The sequence below is a fragment of the Ziziphus jujuba genome, chromosome 6 (assembly GCF_031755915.1).
Source record: "Ziziphus jujuba cultivar Dongzao chromosome 6, ASM3175591v1".
Taxonomy (NCBI): Eukaryota; Viridiplantae; Streptophyta; class Magnoliopsida; order Rosales; family Rhamnaceae; genus Ziziphus; species Ziziphus jujuba.
The window spans coordinates 1,681,564-1,692,155 of record NC_083384.1 but is presented as its reverse complement, the minus strand read 5'-3'; the positions used below and the strand labels follow the sequence as shown (position 1 = coordinate 1,692,155).

Here is a 10,592-nt window from a genome sequence, read left to right as displayed (position 1 = left end):
AGGTCCATTCGACATGAATTAGGAGTTAATGAAACTTTTCATAGGAATCTTTCACAAAATTATCAACTAATCAGAACGGTTCATTATTAGACTGTGGCATTTGATTTGCCAAATACATCATTATTGTATACTCTTTCATATGTATGGCGCAACCTGCTCTTTGCTTTTCAAAGTTTCTAATCTTTTACCTTTTTTTTAATCGAAATATATGAGAAATTTGCTCTTGACAGTAATATATGTTGTATATGTAAATCCTAGATGTAAAAATATGCAGAATTCATTCACGAATAGAGACAAAGGGAATAGGTATAAAAAAGAAAAATAATATTAATATAATAAATAATATAAAATAATATAGTAAGTATATAATAAACAATAGGCTAGGTGTAAATCAATATGCTGAAATAGGAAATAGGACATGAAATAAGGGCCGATGAGATAGAAAAAAGGAATCATAAATAGAATAGAGTTTGGGTTCGAATTCCATAGATAATATGGTTCGTATTGTCTATAATGATAGGCAAATGAAAGACTTTCTCAAGATTTTAATTCATCTACTTGATATTCTAAAAATGGATTTTGGTTGAACTTGAAAATTCACTCATTGAAATTGAATAAGTAAACAATTGGATTGCATTCGGTTGGACGGCCCCAACAAAGTCGAGTGCTAACGCCCATTTTTGATTTTTTATTGAAATATTGAATTAACCGATTAACTTAACTTACTATTGAACATTTATTTTTGAAAAAGACAAACCTGGGGCGTATTGCTCAAATCATTGGTCCGGTATTGGATGTAGCTTTTCCACCGAGCAAGATGCCTAATATTTACAATGCTTTAGTAGTTAAGGGCCAAGATACTGTTGGTCAAAAAATTAATGTGACTTGTGAAGTGCAGCAATTATTAGGAAATAATCGAGTTAGAGTGGTAGCCACGAGTGCTACAAATGGTCTAACGAGAGGAATGGAAGTGATTGACACAGGAGCTCCTATAAGTGTTCCAATCGGTGAAGCGATGCTAGGACGAATTTTTAGCTTGCTTAGAGAACCCGTTGATAATTTAAGTCCTGTAGATACTCGCACAACATCTCCTATTCATAGATTTGTGCTTGGCTTTATAAAATTAGATACAAAATTATCAATTTTTGAAACATGAATTAAAGCAGTAGATCTTTTAGAGGAAAAATAGGACTATTCGTGGGAGGGGAGTGGGTAAAACAGTACTCGTTATTTAATTGATCAACAACATTGCCAAAGCTCATGGGGGCATATCCATATTTGGTGGAGTAGGTGAACATACTCATGGAGGCAATGATCTTTACATAAAAATGAAAGAATCTGGAGTAATTAACAAAAAAAATATTTCAGAATCAAAAGTAGCTCTAGCCTACGATCAGATGAAAGAACCACTGGGAGTGCGTATAAGAGTAGGTTTAATTTCTCTAACTATGGTAGAATATTTTTGAGATGTTAACGAACAAGACGTACTTCTATTTATTGACAATATCTTTTGTTTTGTCCAAGCGCGATCTGAAGTATCGGCCTTGTTGGGTAGAATGCCCTCCGCTATGGGATATCAACTCACTCTTAGTACCAAAATGGGTTCTTTACAATAAAGAATTACTTCTACCAAAGAGGGGTCCATAAGCTTTATTCAAGAAGTTTATGTACCCAAGGACGATTTGTTCGATCCTACTCCGGCCACGACATTTGCACATTTAGATGCTACTACTGTACTATCAAAAGGATTGGCTACCAAATGTATCTATCCAGCAGTAGATCCTCTAAATTCAACATCAAGTTAAATTGTTTTGGATTCGAAAGTGAAAGAAATAATTTTATCCACTAATAGTGGACAAATCGGCGTATTACCAAACCATGCACCTATTGCCATAGCTGTAGATATCAGTATTTTGAGAATACGCCTTAACAACCAATGGTTAACGATGGCTCTGATGGGTGGTTTTGCTAGGATAGGCAATAATGAGATCACTATTTTAGTAAATGATGCAGAGAAGGGCAGTGACATTGATCCACAAGAAGCTCAAGAAACTCTTGAAATAGCGAAAGTTAACTTGAGTAAAGCTAAAGTCAAAAGACAAAAAATTGAAGTAAATCTCGCTCTCAGACAAGCTAGGACACGAGTAAAGGCTTTCAATGTGATATCGTAACTAGGTGGTGGGTCCGAATAAGCAAAATAAGGTGTATACACAGAAGTTCTATTTATACACCTTATTTTGTTTGCTTCTACCGATTGAAATTGAATAAGAATCAAATATGATCAAGTAAAATCGACTTCTAGTGAAACAAAAATATATTTAATTCAAAGTTAAATAGATAAATAGAGTAGGATGAAAAAGATACAAAATCAATAAAAGAGCACAAGTAGAAAAATGTATCAGAGACTATTCAAGCTGGTATCGACCTACTATTGGATTTGAACCAATGACTCCCACCGTATGAAAGCAATACTCTAACCACTGAGTTAAGTAGGTCATTTTTCAACACAAGGAGAAACATGTGTGACATATCACATTGATAGATTATAAATGGAATATTGTTTATAAGCAATACCAATCAAATGAATCAAAGAGATATGATGTTGGATCACGTAATATTCATCTTAACAAGAAATTATCTACATGATAAAATATGTATCACAAGCATAAGGGCTATAGCTTAGTTAGGTAGAGCACCTCGTTTACACGCACGCCAATGTTTTTTAGAGGAGCCCATCATGGAATCAAAAGATTTGATCTTATTAAAAGATGGACATCTTACTCTATGACGTTTAGGGAACAAACTAAGAGAAAAACAGCCTAACAAATGGTTTGGTTCAATTCGGATTTAGACGCCCATGTAGGCGCCAATATGGAACCCATCGTTAAGTTGAGATAGTGATGTGATTCCGCCCGAGCCCGCTCCACCGATAACCCGCTGGGGTGCTGACTCGACACGGATGAAGACTAGGCCAATCACAAGAGCTCAAATTAAGAGATTTAAGGGCAACCTGGGAGTATTTATACAGAGGGTAATTAATCTCAACAGAGCTTGTCCATACTTGAAGATGCAAAGCCTATTCGAAGCATCCAAGTGGTGGAAGCCGATACGGACCCGGGTGACGGTTTTGGTACATTTTTGGAGTCCGGGAAGCATGAAATGATTCCAATGCTTTATGGGTTCAATAAATATGCCTAAGAGGTCATGGAATCAAGTTAAAGCAGCCTCAAATGCAATCAAAAAGGGCTTGTACGGACAGCATCAACAATTTGGCCGAATTTGCTGTATTGCTTGCTGGCTTTACTGTATTTTACTGTTTTAGCCTTTTCTTATTTTTCCAAGCATGGGAAACGTGTGGGACTTCATATTCAGCTTATTTGGCATCCTAAAAAGCATCTAGAAGCTGATTTGAAGCTCAAAGAGGTCAAAGATTGATCAAAGTCAACTTGATCAAAAAAGCTAGTATTTTAGTTTCCTAATTTTATTCTACTTTTTGTTTTAGGAAACTACCATTATTTTTAGTTTCTATTTATTTATTTTCTGGACAAATAAGATTAGGAAAGTTATTATTTTATTATTTTCATTGTAAATTAATTAATTCCTAATTCAAAATAAAGGAATTAATTAATCCAAATTAGATTAGGAAAAGGAAAGTTTTGGCCAAGGTAGACTTCTTCATTGTGTGGCCGGTTTTTCCTAGGGTTTTTAGGGTTTATTTTGTTTCTTTCAAAGCCTATTTAAAGGCTTATTTTTCACTAATAAGACAACTTTAAACTTTAAACTTTGATTTGATTAAGAAAATACTTGTGAGATTAATTATCTCTTTGTTCTTTGAGAACACCTAAAACACCATTAGAGAATTGGTTGTTTTAGCTTGACTTATCAATAGGTTTTCCATCCCCTATTGTGGTGTCTTCATTATACCAAGGTTTCTAACCACAGGTTGGTTAGGGGTTGAGGTCCATTCCATTAGAAAGCCAGCAAGCAATACAGCAAATTCGTCCAAATTGTTGATGCTGTCCGTACAAGCCCTTTTTTATTGCATTTGAGGCTGTTTGAACTTGATTCCATGACCTCTTAGGCATATGTATTGAACCCAGAAATCATTGAAACCATTTCATGCTTCTCGGACTCCAAAAATGTACCAAAACCGTCACCCGGGTCCATATCGGCTTCCACCACTTGGATGCTTAGAATAGGCTTTGTATCTTCAAGTATGGACAAGCTCTATTGAGATTGATTACCCCCTGTATAAATACTCCCAGGTTGTCCTTAAATCTCTTAATTTGAGCTCTTGTGATTGGCCTAGTCTTCATCCGTGTCGAGTCAGCACCCCAGCAGGTTATTGGTGGAGCGGGCTCGGGCGGAATCACATCATTCCCCTCCTCTTGATAGTGATTTGTCCTTAAATCAACATCATCACCTGCAGTAAAAGGAGTTAAATCAGCAACATTAAATGCAGCACTCATGTTATACTCTCCCGGTAAATCAAGCTTGTAGGCATTCTTGTTATTCGGCTCCAAAACTTGAAAAGGTCCATCCATAGGCGGCATGAGCTTTGACTTTCTTTGATTAGGAAACCTTTCCTTTCGTAAATGCAACCAAACCAATTCTCCTGGGTCAAATACTGTTACAACAAAATCTAGAAATACATGCTCATTATGGTAAAAATTACACTTTTTAAAGTTAGCAAACAATATTTTCCAAATTTTCAAATTGCCACTAAGTAAAGCTCTCAACAATGCAGATCAAGTTCTATGCAATAAAGATATCTTTAAATAAGTATCTTTAAAATTCATGGTCAGCAATGATTTCTTATTCATAATTACTTTATTAACATCACCAGAGCTAAGATAAAAATTTATATTTTTCCTTTCTTGTCTTCCTTTTCCTTTCTCACTCACGACCATCTCACCTTCCTCACTCTCGGCTTTTGCACCAAATTTCTCACTCTTGGTTTTATTAAAATTTTTCCACACAACCTGAGTATTAGAAGACTTACCTTGGACAGCAAGCTCACCTTGTCCCTCTTGATGGGATGGTAGTCCACTTGGAATTTCATTTGGGAAGACATCTCCAAATTCCTTCAAAAGAGAAATCATTGACTTGGCAATTCAAGTTCTTCAAAGTTAGTTTGATCATTAAAATAAATTTCTTTATAAATCATGACCAGCAAAGGTTTCTTACACTCAATAACCTTATTAATATCCCCTAAACTCAAATAAAAGTTGCTACTTGACCTTCGTTTTCTTTCTTTTTCTTTTTCTCTCTCGGATTGGCGCAAACCTTCGGATTTCCCTTCCTTCGCCAAGCTCTTGGGTTTGCCACTTTCTTTCCCCTCTCTTTCAGTTTTTCTTTGAGCTTTCCACTCAATATGAGTCTTAGAAACGTTACCTTGATCAGCAACCTCATTCTTACCTTCTTGAAAGGATGGTGAAGCCGTTGGTGCCATACTTGCTTTTTCCTTGAGCTTTTCGGCTTCTCTCCTTTGTTGCATTTGTAATTGGTCTTTGTAAACCTCTTTAGGAGATAATGGTTCCAGCTTAACCTTCTTCCCTTTAAACCTGAAAACAATACTATTTTCTCGACCAAAATGAGTAGCATCTTTACCAAATTGCCATGGTCTACCTAATAGTGTATGTCCAGCAATCATGGGAACAATATTACACAAGACTACATCCTCATATCTACCTATACTAAATTTTACTTTGGCTTGTTTATTTACCCTCATCTCACCACTATCATTTAACCATTGCAACCTATAGGGTTCTAGATGTTTAATTGTTTTCAAGCCTAATTTATAAACTACAAGGTTACTTATCACATTGGTACAACTCCCACTATCTATAATCAAGCTACAAATTTTACCTTGTATTTCGCAACGAGTGTGGAAGATGTTCTCTCTTTGAATTTCATCCTCATCTTTGTATGCAGCAAGTACTCTCCTAGAAAGCAAGTTTAATTCAGCATTGGATGCTTGCAAGGTTTCGGGTTCATCCTCCAAGTCCTCCACCTCTTGCTTGGCTTCATCCTCACTTTCTTCACTTTCCGATTCTAGCTCGTCATTGCCCTTTAACACCATGATTCTTCTATTCGGGCATTGGCTATCAATGTGTCCTCCTCCCTGGCACTTAAAACACACAACATCATGAGTTCTAAAAGGTTTAGGATCTAATTTTACCTCATTCTTTAGTGCTTGGACAGATTCGGTTCTAGTCTCCATCCTTGGACAATTTGAACTTTCTTCTTTGACTTTCGGCTTTGGCTTGCTTTCATAGATGGGATTGTTCCTCCAGCCACTAAAATTGGACCTTCCACTGTTGGAAACACCTCTAAACCATGAGCTTACACCCCTCCTCTTGAATTATTGCTCAAGCTTAATGGCAACATGCAACATCTCCTCCAACTCCATGTATTGTTGCAAATCTAGTTGGTTGGCTATCTCACGATTCAAACCACCAAGAAATCTTGCCATGGTTGCTTCTCTATCCTCATTCATGTTTAACCTCATCATGAGCATCTCCATCTCTTTGTAATAATCCTCCACGGACCTAGTTCCTCGAGATAAATATTGAAGTCTTTGATGCAGCAACCTATGATAGTGTGATGGTACGAATCGCTTCTGCATGGCTCCTTTCATTTGTCGCCATGTAGTAATCAAGTCATCACCAACTCTCCTTTCGGGTGTTTTGCTCATTGGTCCACCATTGGGGTGCATAATGGCCAAACTCCATTGCTGCCAATTTCACCTTCTTAGCCTCTGAATAATTATGGCGGTCAAATATCATCTCCATCTTTTCTTCCCACTCCAAATATGCTTCGGGGTCACTTTTTCCCATGAATGGTGGGATGTTGATATTGATATTACTAAGATTGTCATATGTTTCTTCCCTCCTATATCTTCCACAGCCAGCTCTATCTTGGACAGCAAAAGTTTTGTCCATACCTTCCTCAAAGTCTCCACCGAATGGCTCCTCATCAAATTCCTCTCTCGGTCTCTCGCAACCTCCTTGTCCTCGGCCTCGTCCTCCATGGAATTCTTACCTATTTCTTATGTTCAGAATTCCATGGGAAACTTCTAGCCTTCCCATCCTTTGATTCACATACTCAACTTGAGCACTAACCTGCTGTATTGACTCCAAAATAGCTCTCATGTCCACTTGGTCTCCGCTCCCGGTAGCTCGGGCATCGCCATGGAATGCTACAGACTCCTCCTCATTGATCCTCAAGGGTGGCTCTTCTCTCCTCAATCTTGATTCTGTCGTGTTAGTATAATAATGCAATAGAAATAAAATAGGACCTTACAATTTCACTCCCTTACGTGTTTCACTCAAATGAGGACTCGACACTCATGTTTGCACACTTGTTTCGGCTTTTCTCCCTCTTTTAAGCTCAACACTCTTGCCTTTTTCCACTCAATGAATTATCTCAAAGTTCTAATTAAAACACCCACAAAACAGCAATTAGATCACTAGTATGTTTTAATTAAACTTATCAACAAACAGCAAGCAAAAGGTAGGCAATACCGAAAGAATCCAACAAATCCTAATTTTTAGGCTTTCTAGATAAGAAAACACATAAAATAATGGGAAAACATTGGAATTTTTTAAAACTGCACCAGATGGTAGTAGATTATGAGTTCAAGAATAAAATTCCAGAAAAAGAAATTCAAATACGAACAAGAATCAAATTGAACAAAAATATAGAATAGTTGCTGGTTGTTGTTATTTGTAATTCAAGTTTTTGTATCAAATCCCTTAACTAATTTTAATCCAAATAATTTAGCACTCAAACTCAAATATCCAGCAGCAAAAATAACTCTCCAGGAACTCCAAATATGGAATAAATAATCAACAAACCAGCAGCTCCAACAAATTTCCAGCAAACAAATCAAACTCCAACAAACCGAAATATTTTTCTTTTTTCTTTTTTTTTTTTTTTATATTCAGCTTTACCTCTTCTTTTTTTTTTTTTTTTTTCACTCACAGAACATAAACAACTGCAGTAGCAAGAATAATTACCAAAATTGCAATCCCAACTCCAAAACAAACACCGAACCCGTGACCTCCAAATAAACACAAATGTGCAGTTTTTTTTTTTTTTTTTAACTGTTGCCGCAAACTCTTATTTTTTATATATATATATTTTTTTTTGAATATATGAATGCAAATTTCTAAGACTAAAACAGCAAAGGAAAATCAACAAAAACCAAAATTATCAAGAACAATGATAAAAGACAACCAACAAATTAGGGAACAAAAATACGATAAAACTAGGAAACCTAATTCAACTAGGAATGAATTTTTTTTTTTTTTCTAAGATGCAGAACGTGTATGGGATGGATGCAACCTTAACCTAATGCTAAAATTGCAGAATAACAAAAAAACAAATAAAGCAAATAAAGATAGACCAAACCTGAACAAAATTTGGCTCTAATGCCAAATGATACGAACCTAGGACGACCTGCTCCTAAACCCGTATTATATTAGCCCGGATTTTAATTAAGTTCAAGTTCTAATGGAATGGACCTCAACCCCTAACCAACCTGTGGTTAGAAACCTTGGTATAATGTAGACACCACAATAGGGGATGGAAAACCTATTGATAAGTCAAGCTAAAACAACCAATTCTCTAATGGTGTTTTAGGTGTTCTCAAAGAACAAAGAGATAATTAATCTCACAAGTATTTTCTCAATCAAATCAAAGTTGTATTCATATTGAAAAATAAGCCTTTTAAATAGGCTACAAAGCCATGAAATAAAACTCTAGAACATAAAGAAAACCAGCCACCACACATAAAGAAACCTAGTTTGCTAAAACTATACTTCCTTTCCTAATCTAAGTTTGATTAATTAATTCCTTTATACTAAATTAGGAATTAATTAATTTACAATGGAAAGAATAAAATAAAAACCTTCCTAAAGTTATTTTTCCCGAAAATAAATAAATAAAAGCCAAAAAGTAATGGTAGTTTCCTAAAACAAAAAGTAAAAACAAATTAGGTGATACGAACCTAGGACGACCTGCTCCTAAACCCGTATTATATTAGCCCGGATCTTTAATTAAGTTCAAGTTCTAATGGAATGGCCCTCAACCCCTAACCAACCTGTGGTTAGAAACCTTGGTATAATGTAGATGCCACAATAGGGGATGGAAAACCTATTGATAAGTCAAGCTAAAACAACCAATTCTCTAATGGTGTTTTAGGTGTTCTCAAAGAACAAAGAGATAATTAATCTCACAAGTATTTTCTTAATCAAATCAAAGTTTCAAAGTTATCTTATTAATGGAAAATAAGGCTTTAAATAGACCTTGAAAGAAACAACATAAACCCTAAAAACCCTAGGAAAAACCGGCCACACAATGGAGAATCCTACCTTGGCCGAAACTTTCCTAATCCTAAACTAATTTGGATTAATTAATTCCTTTATTTTGAATTTAGGAATTAATTAAATTACAATGAAAATAATAAAATAAAAACTTTCCTAAACTTATTTATCCAGAAAATAAATAAATAAAACTTAAAAAGTAAAGGTAGTTTCCTAAAACAAAAAGTAGAATAAAATTAGGAAACTATAATACTAGCTTTTTGACTAATTTGACTTTGACTATTCTTTGACCAAATTAATCTCCAAATCAGCTTCAATATGCTTTGTAGGATGCCAAATAAGCTTATTGTGAAGTTCCCCATGTTGCCCTTGCTTGGAAGTATGAAAAAAAGGTTAATACAGTAAAACCCGCGGAGAATACAGCAAATCCGGCCCTTTCCTTCTCCTTGTGCGCAAACCACCTTGTTGGTCGGCTTTGAAGCTTCTTTGGCTGGTTTCTATGACTCATCCTCCATATGAATTGAACCCATAAAGATGGGGTTCCAATTCATACAACCCGGCCTCTTTATTGTTACCAAAAACGTCACCGGACCCCGTTTTGGCTTCTATTGCTTGTATGAGTAACACAGGCCTTTGTTCTTTAGGTATGGCCAACCCCTCTTGGCTGTGACTTATTCCTTGTATGAAGACAGCAAGATTGTTCTTGAACCTCTTGGCTTGGGCCCTAGTGATCGGCCCCACCTTCATTTGTATTGGGTCAGCACCCCAGCGGGTTGTTGGTCGAGCAGTCTCGGGTGGATTCGAATCATTCCCCTCCTCTTGAAAAGGATTTGTCCTCAAATCGAAGTCATCACCTGCAGCAAAAGGAGATAAATCAGCAACATTAAAAGAGGCACTAACATTATACTCACCCGGTAGATCAAGTTTGTAGGCATTGTCATTTATCCTCTCCAAAACTTGAAAAGGTCCATCACCCCTTGGCATGAGTTTTGATTTCCTTTGTTCGGGGAATCTTTCTTTCCTTAAGTGCAGCAACACCCAATCTCCAGGTTCAAACACCATTGATTTTCGGCCTTGATTAGCCACCCTTGCATATTGCTCGGTCCTTCTCTCAATGTTTGCTCGAGTCTTCTCATGAATCTGCTTTACAAAATCAGCTTTTTGTTTTCCATCTAGATTAGCACGCTCACTTAAAGGCAAAGGTGTTAAATCTAATGGAGTCAAAGGATTAAAACCATAAACAATTTCAAATGGAGTAAATTT

General features: G+C 36.1%; 1 pseudogene; it reads left to right on the top strand.

Annotated features, from left to right (window-relative positions):
* The first annotated feature begins 748 nt into the window (after positions 1–748).
* LOC132804143 (ATP synthase subunit beta, chloroplastic-like) lies at positions 749–1,805 on the top strand (annotated as a pseudogene).
* The last annotated feature ends 8,787 nt before the right edge of the window (positions 1,806–10,592 follow it).